We start from the raw sequence: 19911 nt of genomic DNA, 5'->3' as shown, positions 1-19911 counted from the left end.
TTTGGAGGTTAAGCCCACTGAGACAAGTAAGTAACAAAGATGATACATGAAGACTTCTCTCCTCTCACAGTAGAAGGTGGTGAGAAACTTGCTGCTCATCTAAAAGGTGACTTCACGTACCAAGTGGGGCCAGAAGAGCGTGAGGGTGCATGTCTATGCGGTGGGAGGGTGAGCCTGTGACTCCCAGTGGAGTGTTTGTCTGTCTGTGCTTGTCCCTTTTCTGTGAGCACCAGCTGTGGAACCTGGAGCACACCATTTCATGCGAGTTCTTTTTTTTTCTTCTAAAAAAATAAAAAAAGCAACAGGATACACGTGCAGAACGTGCAGGTTTGTTACATAGGTATACGTGCATTTCACGCTATTTCATGCTCTGCATCTATAAAAATGAGAGAGTTTCCACGAGGATCTCTGAGCTTCCCTGTGCCCTCGTACCTTGTTGTTAGCATCTTGGTTCTCAGAGCAGCAGTTTCTATATCACTTGGGAGTTAGAAATGCAGAGTCTCCGGTCTCAGTCCAGACCGACTGCATTGGAGTCTGCCTTTTCGTGACATCCCTAGATGACTCATGCGCACATTAGCACTGGGGAGGCACTGCTCTCTAATCTTGTTTTTTATTCATCTAATTATTTCATCAACAGTCAGGAATTTCAGCACACATTATGAGCAGGACTCTGTATTAATTATCACTAGACTGTTTGATCTGTACTTAAAATGTTAAAAAAGACGATATGTTTGTGTAAGAGTGTGTGTGTCTGTGTATGTGTATGTGAGGTGGGGCGGGGGAGAGAGAGAGAGGATGTCGATATTTATTCAGAATGGAGAATTTACTTGATTCTTAAAATTTTGTGATTAAAAAGTTTTAGCTCGGTTTTTTCCCCAGAATGGAAAATTAACTGTATTTTTGGTTAGAATGGAGAAAGCCCTGTGCTCAGAGTGCAAATGTATTTGGGAGAGTAAAATAAAGCCTAAGAAAGAAATGTCTCTAAAAGGTCTTTGAGTTGAAGCTCTTAGATAATTTCTCATAGTATTATCTGGTGTTAATTATATCCATGTAAAATAACCTTTGATCACCTGTCTGTCCAAAGTGCAGTGCTAGGTTCTGCAGAGGACAGAAACATCATAAAATTCTATGATGTGAGAGCAGGAAGAGGAAGGTGGACAGATGTAGTCCCTCTAAGCTCCTCACTGTACAGATGAGAAGACTAAGGCAGAGACAGGCTGTGATTTACAAGTGCAGTGTTTGCCTTTAGATAACCTAAAGTAAATGTTAATGAGGGCTGGTTCAAATGTTGATGGTGTGAGTGGAGGAGAGTATACAGATGAGAGAGAAATGGCTGGAGTAGAGTCTCTAGAACTTGGACAATCCTTGGCTGTTGGGTAGTAGCAAAGTAGGGAAGTGGCTGTAGAGTTTGGATACATGTGATGGAGAGAATGGTATTTTAATGAACATATGCGGTGGGTGTGGTGAGAGGAAGTTTTAGTTTTGAATTTATCACATGGAGAAACCCAGGAGCTAGCCTATTCTACCAGTGGCACTTGTTTCTGCTTTTCACATCCTCCTTCATTTTGGTGGTCCTTCTCTACTTCTTCAAATTTGACTTATCTTCCCTGCTTCTATGGAGCATTCCTTGACTATAAAACTTCACTGTACTCCTCCTCTAATGCTTGGAGCTCATGTTATCGGCATCACTTTTGAGTACCTAATGATATACAGCTGCAGGTGATCTATTCTATTCAACGTTAACACTGACATTCGTCATTCAACAGTCTCAGTCTCTCCTATGGAGCATACATTCTAATAGGAAAGACATGTCATAAATAAGAAATATACATACAGTACATACACAGAGCAATTTCAGATGGTGACAAGTGTTATAGAGAAAATCAAATACAGTGATGTGATGGAGCTTGGGGGCTACTATTGTGTTAATTTTTTAATGGAGTGGTTTAGCTTCTAACTGTGTATATTTTCTCTCTCCAACTAGAACATAAGGAAATTGAGGGCAGAGATCCAGCTTTCTGTTACTTTGGCATCCTTCATAATTTCCTTTCGAATCAGTGAATGACTTGAACACTTACTCTAGATCCTTCTCTGACATCAATTCTATTTCTCTTACACAAATATTTGTATTCTGAGCTGGCCAGGTAGCACTAGTGCTACCAGTAAGAAGAAAAATACACATTGTGGAAGACAGTGTGGCGATTTCTCAGGGATCTAGAACTAGAAATACCATTTGATCCAGCCATCCCATTACTGGGTATATACCCAAAGGATTATAAATCATGCTGCTATAAAGACACATGCACACGTATATTTATTGTGGCACCATTCACTATAGCAAAGACTTGGAACCAACCCAAATGTCCATCAATGATAGATCGGATTAAGAAAATGTGGCACATATACACCATGGAATACTATGCAGCTGTAAAAAATGATGAGTTCCTGTCCTTTGCAGGGACATGGATGAAGCTGGAAACCATCATTCTCAGCAAACTATCAAAAGGACAGAAAACCAAACACCGCATGTTCTCACTCATAGGTGGGAATTGAACAATGACAACACATAGACACAGGGCAGGGAACACACACTGGGGCCTATCAGTGGGTGAGGGGCTGGGGGAGGGATAGCATTAGGAGAAATACCTGATGTAAATGAGTTGATGTGTGCAGCACACAAACATGGCACATGTATACCTATGTAACAAACCTGCACACTGTGCAGACATACCCCAGAACTTAAAGTATTATTAAAAAAAGAAGAAAAATATAATTTGGTATGAACTGGGTTATAAATTAAGAAGTGAAGAAGAAATGCTCGAATGTGTATCCACAAATTTTTCCAAAGAAATTGGTCTTCCAAGATGTAAGCAGGTGCACTGAATCTTGAGTATCTCATGTCTTTTAACTATCTTTGGTCAGTGAGAATTTGTAGTCCTCATTGTTAGAATTGTGTATTTTTCAAGCTAGAGTCACTCCTAGGTGCGGAAAGAGTCTCAAATCACCTTTCTAGTGCCAGAGCATTTTCAGTTAACTCCCTAAAACATGCTTTTATCTCAGCTTCCCCCATCTCTTTAGGCAATTCCAGCATTTTAAACAATTTGGTTGTTTTCCTTTTAACTTCCTAAGCTGACTAATTTAATTCTGAGTCATAAACTTATAAAGTTTATTAGCAGATCTAATCATTCCAAAGCTTTCTTTGTAGCAGCTACCCCTTTAATATCTCCTGTAGTTAACAGGAAACATTTGATAGCTCAAATATACACTCAAGTTCTTTGTGTTATTTTAAATTTTGTGTATATTTCAGGTGGGGATTATAGCAAATGGACTAAATTACAACAAGTTATTTTTGTTAAATGTGAAAACTCAAGAAAAAAGTGGGTTTAAGAGGTTGGTGGTGAAAGTATGACAAAGTAGAGCTGAATCGGTTATACCTAAATCTGTTTCATGAATTACAAACTAATGCGTCTATTTCTGAAACTTCGGTTACCACCTTAAACTCTGGTAGTCAGAATCTGGTGTGGGCATGCCTGGTCTTCGTTTCTGTTATGATGGCGCATTAATCGCGTAACCCCGGGGACTGATGAATGGCTGCCCAGTCTCTCTTTGCTGGAGCCCTGGTAGATGGAATCTCCCACCAGTGGCTGGCCATATGCAAACAGGCCTCCAACATCTTTGGTGCTGTGCTGTCTGCCTGTCCCCTCAGAGGGATGTTCCCTCCAATCTGCTCTTCCATCTTTGGTTTCCCTCTTTGGCCCTGTTTCAAGCTCTCTTTCTGCCTTAGCAGCTGTTGGTTGCTCTAGGTGAAAATATCCCAACTGTCAGACTTGTCCTCTTCTGTCCAGGCTTCTCCTGGTAGGGGCCCCTAGCAGATCCTTCCTACCCTTGAGGATAGGACCTGGAGAAGCTCTAAATCCTGTTAATCTTGAGAATATTTGAAATAAGTTATTCTTAAATATCCAGGAATGGAAAGTGCTACAGAAGTTGAAACTTTTGATATCTTCACTCTTTCTGTTTAGTCTATCAGATGTTAGGATAAACAATATTTAGAATTCTAGAGTTTTTAATGAAAAAACGATTTACCTTTATACTCACCTAGCTGATACTCCTTACTTTGTTTTTTTAATTGTTTTTGAGGTGGAGCCTCACTCTGTCGCCCAGGCCGGAGTGCAGTGGTGCAATCTTGGCTCATTGCAACCTCTGCCTCCCGGCTTCAAGCAATTCTCCTGCCTCAGCCTCCTGAGTAGCTGGGATTACAGGCACCTGCCACCACGCCTGGCTAAGTTTTGTATTTGTAGTAGAGACAGGGTTTCACTATTTTGGCCAGGCTGGTCTCAAACTCCTGACTTCAAGTGATCTGCCCACCTCAGCCTCCCAGCTTGCTGGGATTCCAGGTGTGAGCCACCGCTCCCAGGCTGTTTTTTAATTCTTTAACAAATTTTCAGTGATTCTTATGTGCCAGGCTTGGGGGCAAGTATTCTAGATATAACGATGAACAAAACCTTTGGTTCCTGCTCTACAGAGCCTATATTTTGTGCAATACATGTTAAAAAGAAGGAAAACAACAAATAAATGAATGATTAAAAATTGTGGCAATGCTATGATAGAAACAAAAGTAGGAGGGAGAGAGGACCGGGAAAGCAGGAAAAGAGAAGGAGGGAAAGAGGGAGAGAGAGAGAGAGTAAGAGAAAGAGGGAGGGAAGGAGAAGAAAGAACATCCAATCCAGCTGGTCTTCTGATTTTTAATTATTTTTATTTTTTGTGGAGAAACCTGACCACTAACTGCAAATCTCACCCATGATGGTGAAAAAATTCTTCAGTTTTCTCTTGGAATTTTTTGATACAAAAAACAAGAGACCATGACAATTCAATTATCTTAAGACTTAAACACTGGTTTATTACCAAAAATGGCTTTTAAATTGTTTAAAAATCATTTATGCTTTTCTCTTAAATTTACCATTTTCTTCTAACCTCTTAAGATTAACATGTTTTGTGGGGACTACTATGACTAATATAAAATACCTCTTGAGTAATTTTTATTTTGATTACATGTTGAAATGACAATATTTGAGAAATATTGGCTAAATAAAATATATTATTGAAATTAATTTAGCCTGTTCCATTTTACTTTTTAAATGTGACTGCTAGATAATTTATAATTATATATGTGGCTCTCATATTTCCATTAAGTAGTACTCCTATAGGATCTTGGTAGGAAAATTTATTTATTATTTGGTTGGATTGTGGTTTAAGATGAGTACTCTTAACTATTACTAAACAAAAGAAAATATTTGCTCACAGAGGATGTTAATTATATTCCCTAACATCTGTCTTTTATAAGAGTTTACTGCAGGTTTTACTCCTGCCAGTAGTAAAAAATTTCTTGAGAACCAAGAAGGTATGCATTTTGCTCAGTTCTTAGCTTCCTTTCATGCTAGACATTTTTATTATTTGGCTAAACTTTGTAAATCACCTAATCTTGTCACACTGAAGAATTCTGATCTATCAATAAAGCCCTGCAATCTTATATAAGATGAAGAGGTTAAGAACAAAGAATCCCTCAAAGGTACAAAGATTTGCAGGTAGCAAAGAATTGAAGAATGAGGAAGATAATTGATAATTTAGATTTATCAGGCATAAAACAAACACTGAAATTAACTTTTGATTTGACACATTTAGTTTGACAATTCTCTGATGTGATGATCATGTTAAATGCTATGAGGGAGGAGAAAAAGATCATTTTCAAAGCGTGCACATGGCACCATGCAGTTCTTTTTTTCTTTTCTTTTTTTTTTTGAGATGGAGTCTCACTTTGTTGCCCAGACTGGAGTGGAGTGGTGCGATCTCGGCTCTCTGCAACCTCCACCTACCAGGTTCAAGTGATTCTCTTGCTTCAGCCTCCTGAGTAACTGGGGCTACAGGCACCATGACCAGCTGATTTTTATATTTTTAGTAGAGATGGGGTTTCATCATGTTGGCCAGGCTGGTCTCGAACTCCTGACCTCAAATGATCTGCCTGCCTCAGTCTCCCAAAGTGCTGGGATTACAGGTGTGAGCCACTGCACCCAGCCACTTTTTCTTTGTTGTAAGTACAATTATCTGTCGCATGATAGTGATGTGTTTTGAGAAATGCGTCATTAGGCAGTTTTGTCACTGTGTGAACATCATAGAGTGTACTTACACAAGCCTAGATCGTAGAGCCTACTACACACCTAGGCTATAGGTATAGCCTGTTGCTCCTAGGCTACAAACTTGTACAGCAAGTTTCTGTGCTGAATACTGTTGGCAATTGTAACACAGTACTAACTATTTGTGTATCTAAACATAGAAAAGTTACAGTAAAAATACGGTATAAAAGTTTAAAAATAGTATACCTGTATAGGGCACTTTACATGAATGGAGCCTGCAGGACTTGAAGTTGCTCTGGGTGAGTCAGTGAGTGAGTGGTGAGTGAATGTGAACACCCAGGACACTACTGCACATTATTGTAGACTTTATAAACATTGTATACTTTGGCTTCATTAAATTTATAAACATTATTTTTCTTCAATAATAAATTAACCTTAGCTTATTGTAACATTTCTTCCTTTTAATTTTTTAACATTTTGAATCTTTTAAAATAACAGCTTAAAACAAACATTGTACAGCAGTACAAAAATGTTTCTTTCTTTGTATCCTTATAAGCGTTTTTCTATTTTTAAATTCTTTTATCTTTTTACTTTTTAGACTTTTCTTTTGTTAAAAACACAAACACACACATTGGCCTAGGCCTACACAGGGTCAAGATCATCAATATCACTGTTTTCCACACCCACATCTTCACATCTTGTCCCACTGGAAGAACTTCAGGGACTGTAATACACATGGAACTGTCATATCCTATGCCTTCTTTTGGAAAACCTGCTTGAGGCTGTTTTACAGTTAACTTTTTTTATATATTTAGAAGGAGTACACTCTAAAATAATGATAAAAATATGTTATAGTAAATACATAAGCAATAGCATAGTCATTTACCATCATCAAATTTTATGAACTGTACATAATTACATGTGCTATACTTTTGTTTTTATTTTTGTTTTTTTAGACGGAGTCTCACTCTGTCGCCCAGGCTGGAGTGCATGGCACAATCCTGGCTCACTGCAACCTCCACCTCCCAGGTTCAAACGATTCTCCTGCCTCAGCCTCTCCAGTAGCTGGGATTACAACCACGCACCTCTCAAGTAGCTGGGATTACAAACACACGCCACCATGCCTGGCTAATTTTTATATTTTGAGTAGAGACAAGGTTTCACCATGTTGGTCAGGTTTGTCTTGAACTCCTGACCTCAAATGATCTGCCTGCCTTGGCCTCCCAAAGTGTTGGGATTACAGGCGTGAGCCACGCGTCCGGCCATGTGCAATACTTTTATACCGCTGGCAGTGCAGTAGGTTTGTTTATACCAGCCTTGCCACAAACACCTGAGTAATATGTTGTGTTATGATGTTACAATGGCTACAACTTCACTAGGCTACAGACTTCAGCTCTATGGTGATCTTACGGAACTACTATAATATATGCGGTCTGTGGTTGACCAAAACGTCTTTATATAGCTCATGACTGTATAGTACCTAGGACTTTTTCCCAGGCAAAACCTAGAATAGTCTTGAGGCAAACTGAAGAACACATTTGACTTGCTAAGGCCAAATGCAGTGTGATCAATTGTTCATTCAAATGGTTTTGTTACTCTTCCTGATTTTGATAGTACTAACTTGCCTTTTTTCTTGGTCACTGTCAGTGACAAGAATGAAAAAAGGAGAGGGAAAAAATGGAAAAGAAAAGATTGCCCCAAGGCAAAAGAGACTTGATACCAGGGAATATACAAATGTCCATTAAACTCAATATTAGTTTAGATATGGCCATAATATTATTTTCTCAGCCTGCTATCCATTTTTCTGTGGTTGTTTGAGATATACTTGGTTTTTTGAGCTACAGAAGGTTTCAGTTGTTTTAGACAAGGTAAATGCAGGTTGCTGAGGAGTTATTGATTAAAACTGGGCTTGTGAGCATCCTGTACCATGGATGCATGTAGTTTCTGCCAGTTTTCGTAATTGAATTACACTTGGTGGTGGTGGTGGTTGTGGTTGGTGTGTGTGAGTAGGGCTTGGTGGTGAGAGACAGAGGAAAGAGGAGAGTAAACATCTGGCCCAAGTATTGAGGCTTTACTACCACCTGGAAGAGGAATGAGGTACCCTGTAACACAACTCTTCTCTAAGTATCTCCAGGAATAATGTAATTTCATTAAAAAATAGTCATTTTAGGCTTAAAAAGGGGCTTTTCTGCAAGAAGAAAGCATTGGTATTCATTTGTTGTAACATTAACACTTGGCAATTTGATCCTATCCCTTTGGTACCATTCTCTTGAAACGTTATAATAAAGCACACTGGAAAACTAATAACAAAATCTGGGTTCTGTTCCTAATTAGCTGTTTGGTTTCAGGAAATCAACTTTACCTCTCTGGGCCTCAGTTACCTTACCTGTTGAAAGAGAGGGCTTGGATTACTAGAGGCTTTAAAAAAAAAAATCTCACTGCTAATTCTTCCCTTAGAATGAAGCCCCATGAGGGTGGCTGGGTGGCAGTGAGGTAGATAGAGAGTGGTCTGAGGGGCCAGGAACAGAGTTACCAAACCTGTGTACTGGCCCACCTGGGGGTCTTATAAAAAGGCAGATTCTGGGGTGAGGCCTGAGTTTCTACATTTCTTCCAAGAAGATCCCAGGTGATGCTGATGCTGCTGGTCCATGGACCACACTTTGAGTAGCAAGATGCTAGATGACTTCTTCCCCAGCTTTCTCATTCCATAGGTGAAACTGGATCCTAGAAAAGCAAAGTGATTTACCCAAGCTCACACAACAGTTGGGTAGTACACCCTATATAAGAATTCATGGTATCATGACTATCAGTTTGATGACAATATCACTTGCTACATCTCTCATATGGCTTCTGCTGCTAAAAGCCATTTGAGGATGACATTTTGTGGTTCACCTGTCTTAGAAGGCGTTCTGGGCTCAGTATTTTGGCCACATTATCTCATTCACTTTCACAATTTCACCTCAAACCATAGGCAACACAGTCATCCCTTGGTATACCCAGAGGATTGGTTCTAGAAATTCGTGCATGCTCAAGCCCGCCATCAGCCCTGCAGAACTTGCATACAGGAAAAGTCAGCCTTTTGGTATCCTGTGAATACTGAATTTTCAAGCTGTGCTTGGTTGAAAAAATTCATGTATAAGCAGACCCTTGCAATTCAAATCCACATTGTTCAGGGGTCAACTGTGGTTGTTAGGAAAATTAAATTTGTTACATTAACTAATTTCATGGCTTTAATCTCCATTTAGAATTCCTCTTGCAGGTTTGTGCATTGTGCACAGAGAGGAAGTAAGAGTCCTCCAGGGAAAATATCCTGTTTGCTGATTCCATGAATTTTAACAGCTGTCCATTTATGCTCCTCAGGTGATATCAGCTACAACAAAGATTGATTTTAGATTACTAGGGCCCACATTCTGTGGAACATTATGAGTTAAGATAAAATGAAAGTTAATTACTTCTCAAAGCAAAGAGTTAGCCAATACAAACCATGCTACCACCAGTAAAATAACTGCCACATTGGCTTTCATGTTCATCATCCACATCCAATAATATTTTTTGAGTCCCTGGGGGTGCAAGGCAGTGATTATCAAAGTTAATCAAGAAAAGACAGCCTGTACCTCTAGGGACTTTAAAAACTAAGGTAGAATGCATTTTAAAATATCCATTACCCTAGAATTTGTTCCCACCTTCATCTGAGGAAAATAAATTTTTTTCTAATCTAGGTAGATCAGGATTTCCCAAAATACATTCCTTAGAACATTAGTCTCATGAAATGCTCTTAGAGAAAAAAATGTTTTTTATCACATAAATTTAGGACTGACTGATTAATATATATTTTCCTTTAAGTTTCACAAAGCACAGAAGAATATTAAAGTATCAGAAGTTTTGTAATAAATATGTCATTTTAACTTTGTTTAATAACATTTCCTAATCCTATTTGACCACAGATCTTACCCCATTCTCCACCGACTCTTCCTCATGTAATGCCTATTAAGATCCTGTAGAACTAACAAACGGTGGCATACACTTTGGGAAATGCTAATTTTTCAGTTTGCTTTGTCTATAGTTATCGGGCTGATGTCTTATGTGGAATGTGTCAGTAAAAATTGTTTGGAAATGCTGGTTTTTAAGGGCATGCATTTTAACTGTCATATTTTAAAGAAAAATAAAAAGGAAGATTTTTAGGTAAAGTGTGTAAACAGTAGCCCGAGTTTGTCTTTCTGGGTGTGACCGCTTTCAGCATTTCTCCATGAGCAGTTTGGTTCACTGTCCTTTGCTGTTCTCTCGTCTGTGAGGAAGTTGAATAGATGGGAAGACATTTTTAGAGTTCAAAGTTAAAAATTCAGGCTTTGCTGATGTTGGTTGCATCCAGGTCTGTGTTTTTCAAAGTATCATATGTGCATCTAATATTGAGAAACTTTTAAATGGCACGTGGATGAATGTTAAATAATTTATAGCCATATATTTAATTTAATGTGTTTTAGAAGAATTACATATTGCTAAAGTAGTATTTATGTTTAAAAAAGTAAGTCAATTTAAAGATAAATTCCAAATAAATAACGGCAAAAATTATGAAAAGAAGTGTACAAATGACTAAAGCTTGGGAATTAATGCCTAGGGGATTAACCAAGAAATGGGTTCCAGGGCCTGGTCTGTATCTTTTTAGAGATGCTATCACCTCTGTGCCTGAGAACAATCACAGTATAATGGAAATAATGCTGGGTTAAGATTGAGGAGATTATGGTCTGTGGAAACAAAGACAGTATGACTTGATTCCTGCCACTAAGGGCTCACAGCTTTTGGAGACGTTGCATACTAAGTTTCTACTCTTAGTCTGATATCCAAAGAATTAAATGCCTCATGTGTAACCCTACACTCGAACAGGCCATGAGTTAGTGTCAGTGAATAAAACTCAACTCTTACTTCCTTGGACGAATAAAATTAGTAGTAAATTTAGCCAAAAATGCTAAGATAAATGACTTACACTTGCCCTTTTAAATTAGTCATTAATTAATATCGCTGGATCTTTTGCTTTCTAAGAGTTATTGCCTTAAAGGGGCCATTACAATAATTTGGCTGCTTTCTGTGTAGAACAGTGGTTCTCTATTGAGGGTGATTTTTGTCCATCTATGGGACATTTGGCTATGTGTGGAGATACTTTTGATTGTCACAGCTGGGGAGGGGAGAATGTCTATGGGCATCTAGTAAAAGTCCAGGGATGTTTCTAAAACTCTCACAATGCACAGGTCAGCCTCCTACAGCAAAGAAATATCTGGTCCAAATTTCAATAGTGCTGAGGGTGAGAAATCCTGAGTTGGACTGACTTAGGCAGGAAGAATTGAACATGATGATTACGGAGCTCAATCACACGGGCTCATTGGGCATAGTTGAACAAAATTTTTAATGCTGCCAATGCATTATTTTCCTTCAGAGATGAAGTAATAATAATACAGTAAACTAGCCGTGGCATGCTGAATAATGAACCTCCCAAAATGTTCATGTCTCAGTCCCCAGAATCTATGAATATATTGTTTTCCATGGCAAAGGGGACTTTGCAGGTGTATTAAGTTAAGGATCTTGAGATCCTGAGATTGGGTGACTATCCTGGATTGCTTGGGTGGGCCCAATCTGATCACCAGGGTTCTTATAGAGGGAGGGTAAAAGTCAGAAAGGAAGATGTGATGCTGAAAGCAGAGGTTTGAGCGATGCGCTCTGAAGTTGGAAGAAGAGTCCACAAGGTAAAAAATGCAGGCAGCTTCAGAAGCTGGAAAGACGAGGAAACATTTGCCCCAGGAGCCACCAGAAGGAATGCAGCCTTATTGACACCTTGGTTTTAGCTCTGTAAAACTTTTGTGGATTTCTGATCTCCAGAATGGTAAGATACTAAATTTGTGTTGTTCGATGACGCTACATTTGTGGTAGTTTGTTACAACAGTAAGCAATAAATACATTATCATTTGGCATAATTTGAGAGTAGATATGTGTTTCCACATATAACATAGATTTCATATTTTCATTGTATTAAAACACAAAACACAGCTAAACTTATAGCTATTTGGAACATTTTATTCCCTTAAAGGTTTGGGAGGCATTTTGGGATTTTGCATGAATATTGATGATCATACGGGTGAAGTGCTGGTGGATGTAACAGCTGGTCGATAGAATCCTAAATAAGCCAACTCTCTTGAGCTGCTTTCTTTTACGGGCACTTTATGGGGATAATAATCCATCAAGTATGTTGGAAGATGCAGAGTACAAGGAACTATTGACAGTAGCTGAACAACTAGTTGCAAAATTGCCAAAATGATAAACATTTATTATGCTCTTGCTTAAATGGTTTCATTAATTTTTACAACTATGTTAAGTTGGTTGTTATTATAATGTTATTAGTATAATACATTTCTCACCAAGTCCTCACTGAAATGCTGCTTTTCAGTTTGAACCCTGAATAAAGATGGTGTCAGTTTTCCCTGGTCTGTATCAGCTACGTGTGCAAGCAGTTGGATGATACTAAGAGCACAGCAGAGTCTTATACTGCCAGCACCTAGTGTATATATTCCTAGGTGCTCTGGTGTGCACATCCGCAGCCTCCTGCCCAGGCATAGCTCCCCACTCTCAACCTCATCACATGGAGTGCAATTCTCTCATCTACTCCTCTCCATTTGTGACATGTGAAAGTTTTACACACACACACACAAACAGATAAGGATAAGTAATATTTGCATGATGCCTAACAGCACACAAAGTGCATTTTGCCTCCATTATCTTACAATCCTTAGCACAAACACTATTATTATCAATATTTTGCAGATTAGGAAATATGGGCTAAAAGAGTTTCAGTGACTTGTCTAATGTCAAAAAGGCAATAAGTAGTTGAGGAAAGATTTGAATTTTAATTCTTTGACCTGGAAACCATTGGTTGGTCTGCCGCTAGGTGGCTCCACATTGCCTTTGGATTTTCAGAGATGGGCAGTTACAGGCCGGATGCCGTGGCTCATGCCTGTAATCCCAGCACTTTGGGAGACTAAGGCAGGAGGATCACTTGAGTGCAGGGGTTCAAGACCAGCCCGGGCAACATAGCGAAACTCCCTACTCTATAAAAAACAAAAAAATTGGCCGGGTGCAATGGCTCATGCCTGTAATCCCAGCACTTTGGGAGGGAGGCAGGGGTTGCAGTGAGCCAAGATCGTGTCATTGCTCTGCAGCCTGGGCAGCAAGAGTGAGACTCTGTCTCAAAAACAAACAAAGAGAACCCCCCCAAAAACAAACAAACAAAAATTAGCCAGGCATGGTGGCATGTGCCTGTAGTCCCACCTACTTGGGAGGCTGAGATGGGAGGATCACCTAAGGCTAGGGAGGCTGAGGCCACAGTGAGCTGTGATCACGCCACTGGGCGACAGAGTGAGGCCCTGTCTTAAAAAAGAAAAAAAGTAATAAGAGATGAGCAGTTATAGAGCTCCGCCAAAGTCATTGTGATGATCACACTGAGCACTTATAGCTGGAGTGCCCACTGTGTGGTCCAGTCCACTTGCTCCTAATGTTCTCTTGCTCTGAAGACTGTATTCCTTTGCCTCTGGGCCTTGAGAGACCTCCTACCGAATCTTCACTGTTCTTCTTAGGATAGGATAAGGAAGGCATTTCTTTGACTTCTGGTTTTCATAAGACCCTCTCCCCAGGGTCTTTCCTCCTTTGTGAATTCAATCTTTCTCTAAATTTACTCTCTCTGAAATCTATTAAATAAAGCAACTTGGAGTGAAATAAATGATTAGCTACTTTATTGTTCTCTTTTCTTTGTTTTCATACATTGTTAACAAGGTTTATACTAAGTTGAATGAAATGTATCATTAGTATCACATAGTGTATTGTAGTAAATTATATTAAAAGATGTCTGCAGGTCTTTGGTAAAAAATGTAACTAATGGTAAAAAATGGTTCTATTATTATTTTGAGGATGCGACATGTTGTTTAAATTTACTATGCATTGTCTGGGAAATTTTAGGACTTATTTAGGGCTATGTGATTAGTTCTGATGAAGTGAGTTGATGCTTGGTTACAATTGATTACAATGATTTTGGTTTTGTGTGGATTTTTCAAAGCTAGCTACCTGTAGGAGATTTTGTCCTACTACTTGATGAGGGAGATAATATTAAGATTTATTAGAGCCAAAAGTATTTTATGTAATATTGAAAACAACAAAGATAAAAATAAAACCTCTCATATGGTTAAAAATGTTGCCAACTCCCTTGCTATGTGCCTCACATGGGTAAAGTAGTCTGACTATTATATTCATATTTATTTAATCACAGAGAACTGCCATGGTAAATAAACTAGCACTCTTATTAAGAACTTACTCTATTTATTACCATATTATAAACTTAAATAAATAAAATCAACATGATTTGGCCATAGGCTTTTAGTATCCAGAGGAAAGTTCTGTATGTATGGATTGAAAACAAAATCATTTACACTATGTGGAAAGGTATCAGAAGAAGAATTCTAAATGGAAAACCAACATAGGAGAATTAATAAAAAGACTCTACAATTCCATAACATGAGACAGAGAGAAAAGGTAGAAAAAATACCTATTGCGAAAGGGCATAGTATAGACTGTGCAGGGACGGGTGAGTCTCACTTCTTAACTTCACGTTGACACATTTATATTTATCAAATTTCTAAGATCATGCAGAAACTAAAAAAGACATAAGATTAGCGAGGATAGAAATAATATATTAACTTTACTATCCAGTATAATGTGACTAAAATAATATTATTTCATGATTCTACATAGAGAATTAAAAGTAGAAGCCTGAAATATATGGCATTTGGAAGATATTAAGATTTGGGGCATACCAAAAGCATGTAAATTCTTATTCCTTCTCATTGCTTTGGATGATGGTAAGACAGTGTTAAGAAGTATTCCTTTCCATTAGCTTCCAATGCTGCATTTTGCATCATCTGCATTTGTTTTCTTAGAGTCTGAGCTTTCATTTTAGTTGGTTGATGTCATTTTTTCTGAGTTTTTATTATATTAAGAATAAATTTATTCCTCAGAATGAGGCACTAAAATGGTATATTAACATTTTTAAAGATGGTAAAATCTGCAAACTACTCAGAAAGATTTACTTTATGAATAGCATAGTTCAGTTTTAAGTATCACTGGAGGAAGTGGGTAGAAAAGCAATGCCTTTCATTCTCCCCTCCCAGCTGCAATTACGCCAGCAAATAGGATGATAATTCAGTCATGCTAATCCAGTCCAAAAATATTTCCATTTCTTTTAAGAGTGAGACCTTGAGATCCACTTGAATTCTTGTACCGCCTCTTCTTCCCAGTGCCTTTTTAAATTTTGGCAACTTTTTGCAATTAGGTAATGGAAGCACAATTCCCGTTCAGAAAATTACTCTACAAGGAGCCAAATTCAGACATTATAAAGTAAACATACAACTCTACCTTAAGAAATGATTCCATCATTAAAATAAATACTGACAATTCACAAATAGCAATGGGAAACGGGTTATTGAGATCTGACTACTGTCCATTTCAGCAGGAAAAAGATGTACAACTGGGTTGAATTGAGTGATAAACTCTTACTAAAGATTAACAATTGCTCATTCAATATGCCTTATGTATACTGTTCTATCTTTTTACAGCTTTCAGGATCAAATGCCAATAAATGATGCCAGTACCCCAACCCTCCTGCTTTAGGAAGGCAAGCAGAGAGATACATTTGAGTCTGAATCCTGACTCTAACCTGGTAGCTAGACAGATAGCCTTGGGAAATTTGTCCAATGTTACACATTTAAAATAGAAATAATGACCCTTGCCTTACAAGATTGTTTTTAGGGATATAGAGAATATATATAAAATGTCCAGTACAGTACTAGGCACCCAGGAGGAGCTCATTACACAGTGACTAAATTTGAGAAGAGAGCCCTTCTTGTAAATTCATGCTCTAAATTTGATTCGGTGGCATGGTGGCCTTCCATCACCTGCTACATGACAGGCCCAAACAAGTGCAGAACATCATGGGATTTCAGACCCGAGAGCACTGAGCACTGAAGTAGCATCCAAGAATCAGAACCTGGACCTGTTTGACCGCTCTGAACAGTGTACATAGTCAATTCACTAAAACAGAACAAAACAAACAAACAAACTAAAACTTCATTTCAGTTTTTGGCCCCTAAACCTAATTTCATGAAATGTTGATTTTTTTTTTAGCTTATTGTTTTGGTCTTATAGAGACAAAGTCCAGTCACAGCACTTCTGTTGGGCTGAAAGCATGCACTTAGGTAAAAACAGAATGTTTGCAATATGACAATATTGGGTTAAGTATTTGGGCTTTTCTTTCAATGTGAGCTTGTTTGTGGCACAGTCAGGGTAACTGGAAAGAATCATTTGATTGAGAGGATTCCTGAGGGTTCATTTAGAATTACTGAGTCACTGAAGCTCAGGCTGGAAGAAATCTTGTGGTCCTATCCACCTGCTTCCCAGAAGGACAACCCACTCCTTTGAAAAAAAACCCTAAAATTTATCCTGTCCCTCAAGAGCTGCCAAAAAGAGAGTTCTGAAGTTTTAAACAATCATGAGGGATGCTTACACATTGTGCCTAATTATAGGTCTTTCCACATCTAAATGAAACAAAAACTTATTTCCATTTTCAATGAAAAGTCTTATTTTCAATGAAATACGTCTTAGTTTGTGAAATAAGTTCCAGTTTATATATTATCTCCTGTGATTTTCTTTTCCTTCTTTTCCAGCTGAGAACTTTCATTTATTTATTTTTTATTCAATCATTCTTTAACAGATATTTTATTGGTAGCTATTATGTGCCAAGCCCTGGCTGGATACAATTTTGGTAAATATGGAAAGGAGCAAAGGACAGACTTTGACTTGTAGAATATAGAGTCTTATGGGGGAGAAAGGCATGTAAAAATAATTAAAATATGATAAGTACTATAATAAAGCTATGAAAAAATTCTATGAGAATTCTACAACTCCAAACCACTTAAGGCACTTCTTTTTAAAAAATTTCACATTCATGTTATTTAATTCTGAACATACAAAGGAGAAAGCAAACAATGACCCTACTGGTGATTTTTCTCTCTGGACTTTCAAAAAGTTCATACAGAAGATAATGATTCTCTATTCTATTTTTCTACACTTCGTGGCATATTTCACACTTAATGTCAGTGAGTTCTTTCCTCTGCAACCTAAATCCCTTATACAGAAGGTAAAGTGGGGAGGGAGCTTGTGCTCACTGAGTGCTAAACACAACAATGCTGTGTGGTTGTTATTATTTTTCTGATTTTTCAGCTTTTATTTACCGTTGAATTTCTGATGTGAGAGTGTACATGCTCAACAGATACTGTTCAATAGGTAAGAGAGGAAATTGAGCATTGGAGAGCTTAACGGAGATGCCTGAGGTCACAAAGCTGGTGAGAGCTTATATGTTCTATGATCTTTCTACAACTCTAAACCACTTAAGGCACTTCTTTTTTTTTTTTTTTTAATTTCACATTCCTTTTACTTAATTCTGAACATAAAAGTCAGACCAGAAGTACCCCAACCTTATAAGGATTTAAAATATTTATAATACAGAATCATGATGTAACATGTTACATGTCCCTGTTAGTGAGCAGGTGATTATAATACTGTGACAAAAGCATGCTTAAGACACTTCTAATTATTATCATTATTATTATTATTGAGACAGGGTCTTGCTCTGTCATCCAGGCTGGAGTGCAGTGGCACAATCTTGGCTCACTGCAGCCTTGACCACCCAGGGCTCAAGCCACTCTGCCACCTCAGACTCCCGAGTAGCTGGGATTACAGGCGTGCACCGCCAGGCCCAGCTAATTCTTTTTGTTTTTTAGTAGAGACAAGGTTTCACCATGTTGCCCAAGCTGGTCTTGAACTCCTGCCCTCAAGTCATCCTCCCGCCTTGGCCTCCGAAAGTGCTGGGATTACAGGCATGACCCACCGAACCCGGCCGGCACTTCTAATTATTTCACAGTTGGTAGAGATGGAGAACTTCGGATTTGTATAAAAGGCCTTCCTACATTTGAAAGTTAAATTCAATAGTTTCCCTTTCTTATTCCAAAGAAAACTGCAGCTAATTATGTGAGACTCATTCCATCTCAGAGGGGCAGCAGAGCCTCATGGTGAAGAGAGCTGGCTCTGGAGTCCAACACCCTGGTTGCATATCACACTCTGCTGCTTGCTAGCCATGTGATGACTCTTAGTCTTCTCATCTCCAAAATGAGAATAGTGGTAACACTTTTTTTACAGGGCTGTTGTGAATGAAAGATGATAACCAATGTAATATACTTAGCACAAGCCTCAGTATAGAAGCCCTTCATACACATGAGCGAATATTAGCCTCATATCTGTCTTAGTCTTAAAGTGGTGAAAATCTCCGTTAGTGACTTGTTTCAGGTACCCAACCAGAAAATAATTTGGGTCTAACCCAAAGCACCACCTGCTGTTGTAATTGAAAGCAGTCTTCTTGTGTTTTAGTCTTTGAGGAAATAGAGAGCAGCTGGTCTTTCATATTCTTGATGACTTTTATTAAGCCACACTTCATAGTTTTTGTTTCTAGACTAAATACACTCCCCACTCAAACTCTTTCTACCTCCTTTAAACTTTCTTCATAAATCTTTTTTTTAATTCCTCCCTCCAATCTTTCAGTCTCCTTTGGACCCTATGGAACAAGGCCACTGGTGTCAAAATTTTACGGATGGAAAATACAAGAGATTTTTCTCAGCAAATAAGTAGGGTCTGCTTTTGAGAAGTGTCTGTTCATATCCCTCACCCACTTTTTGATGGGGTTGTTTGATCTTTTTTCTTGTAAATTTGTTTAAGTTCTTTGCAGATTCTGGATATTAGCCCTTTGTCAGATGGATAGATTGTAAAAATTTTCTCCCATTCTGTAGGTTGCCTGTTCACTCTGATGGTAGTTTATTTTGCTGTGCAGAAGCTCTTTAGTTTAATTAGATCCCATTTGTCAATTTTGGCTTTTGTTGCCATTGCTTTTGGTGTTTTAGTCATGAAGTCCTTGCCCATGCCTATGTCCTGAATAGTATTGCCTAGGTTTTCTTCTAGGGTTTTTAGGGTTTTAGGTCTAACATTTAAGTCTTCAATCCATCTTGAATTAATTTTTGTATAAGGTGTAAGGAAGGGATCCAGTTTCAGCTTTCTACATATGGCTAGCCAGTTTTTCTAGCACCATTTATTAAATAGGGAATCCTTTCTCCATTTCTTGTTTCTGTAAGGTTTGTCAAAGATCAGATGGTTGTAGATGTGTGGTATTATTTCTGAGGGCTCCGTTCTGTTCCATTGGTCTATATCTCTGTTTTGGTACCAGTACCATGCTGTTTTGGTTACTGGAGCCTTGTAGTATACAGAAATGCAAATCAAAACCACAATGAGATACCATCTCACACCAGTTAGAATGGCAATCATTCAAAAGTCAGGAAACAACAGGTGCTAGAGAGGATGTGGAGAAATAGGAACACTTTTACACTGTTGGTGGGACTGTAAACTAGTTCAACCATTGTGGAAGACAGTGTGGCGATTCCTTAAGGATCTAGAACTAGAAATACCATTTGACCCAGCCATCCCATTACTGGGTATATACCCAAAGGATTATAAATCATGCTGCTATAAAGACACATGCACATGTATGTTTATTGTGGCACTATTCACAATAGCAAAGACTTGGAACCAACCCAAATGTCCATCAATGGTAGACTGGATTAAGAAAATGTGGCACATATACACCATGGAATTC

General features: G+C 38.3%; 1 protein-coding gene across 7 annotated transcripts in view; it reads right to left on the bottom strand.

The window, feature by feature from the left end:
• COL8A1 (collagen type VIII alpha 1 chain) overlaps positions 1-19911 on the bottom strand; it is a 160496-nt gene that overhangs the window by 98789 nt on the left and 41796 nt on the right. For 3 of the 7 annotated variants that reach the window (XM_024355582.2, XM_024355583.2, XM_063806939.1), the window contains one exon: positions 8683-8852. The exons of the other annotated variants lie outside the window; for them this stretch is intronic. The gene's annotated coding sequence lies outside the window, so the exon portion shown is untranslated. The remainder of the gene's footprint in view (positions 1-8682; positions 8853-19911) is intronic. 7 annotated transcript variants of the gene reach the window in all.

Source organism: Pan troglodytes, chromosome 2 (genome assembly GCF_028858775.2).
Source record: "Pan troglodytes isolate AG18354 chromosome 2, NHGRI_mPanTro3-v2.0_pri, whole genome shotgun sequence".
Taxonomy (NCBI): Eukaryota; Metazoa; Chordata; class Mammalia; order Primates; family Hominidae; genus Pan; species Pan troglodytes.
Note: the sequence above shows the minus strand (reverse complement) of the source record. Positions and strands in the feature narration are given on the sequence as shown.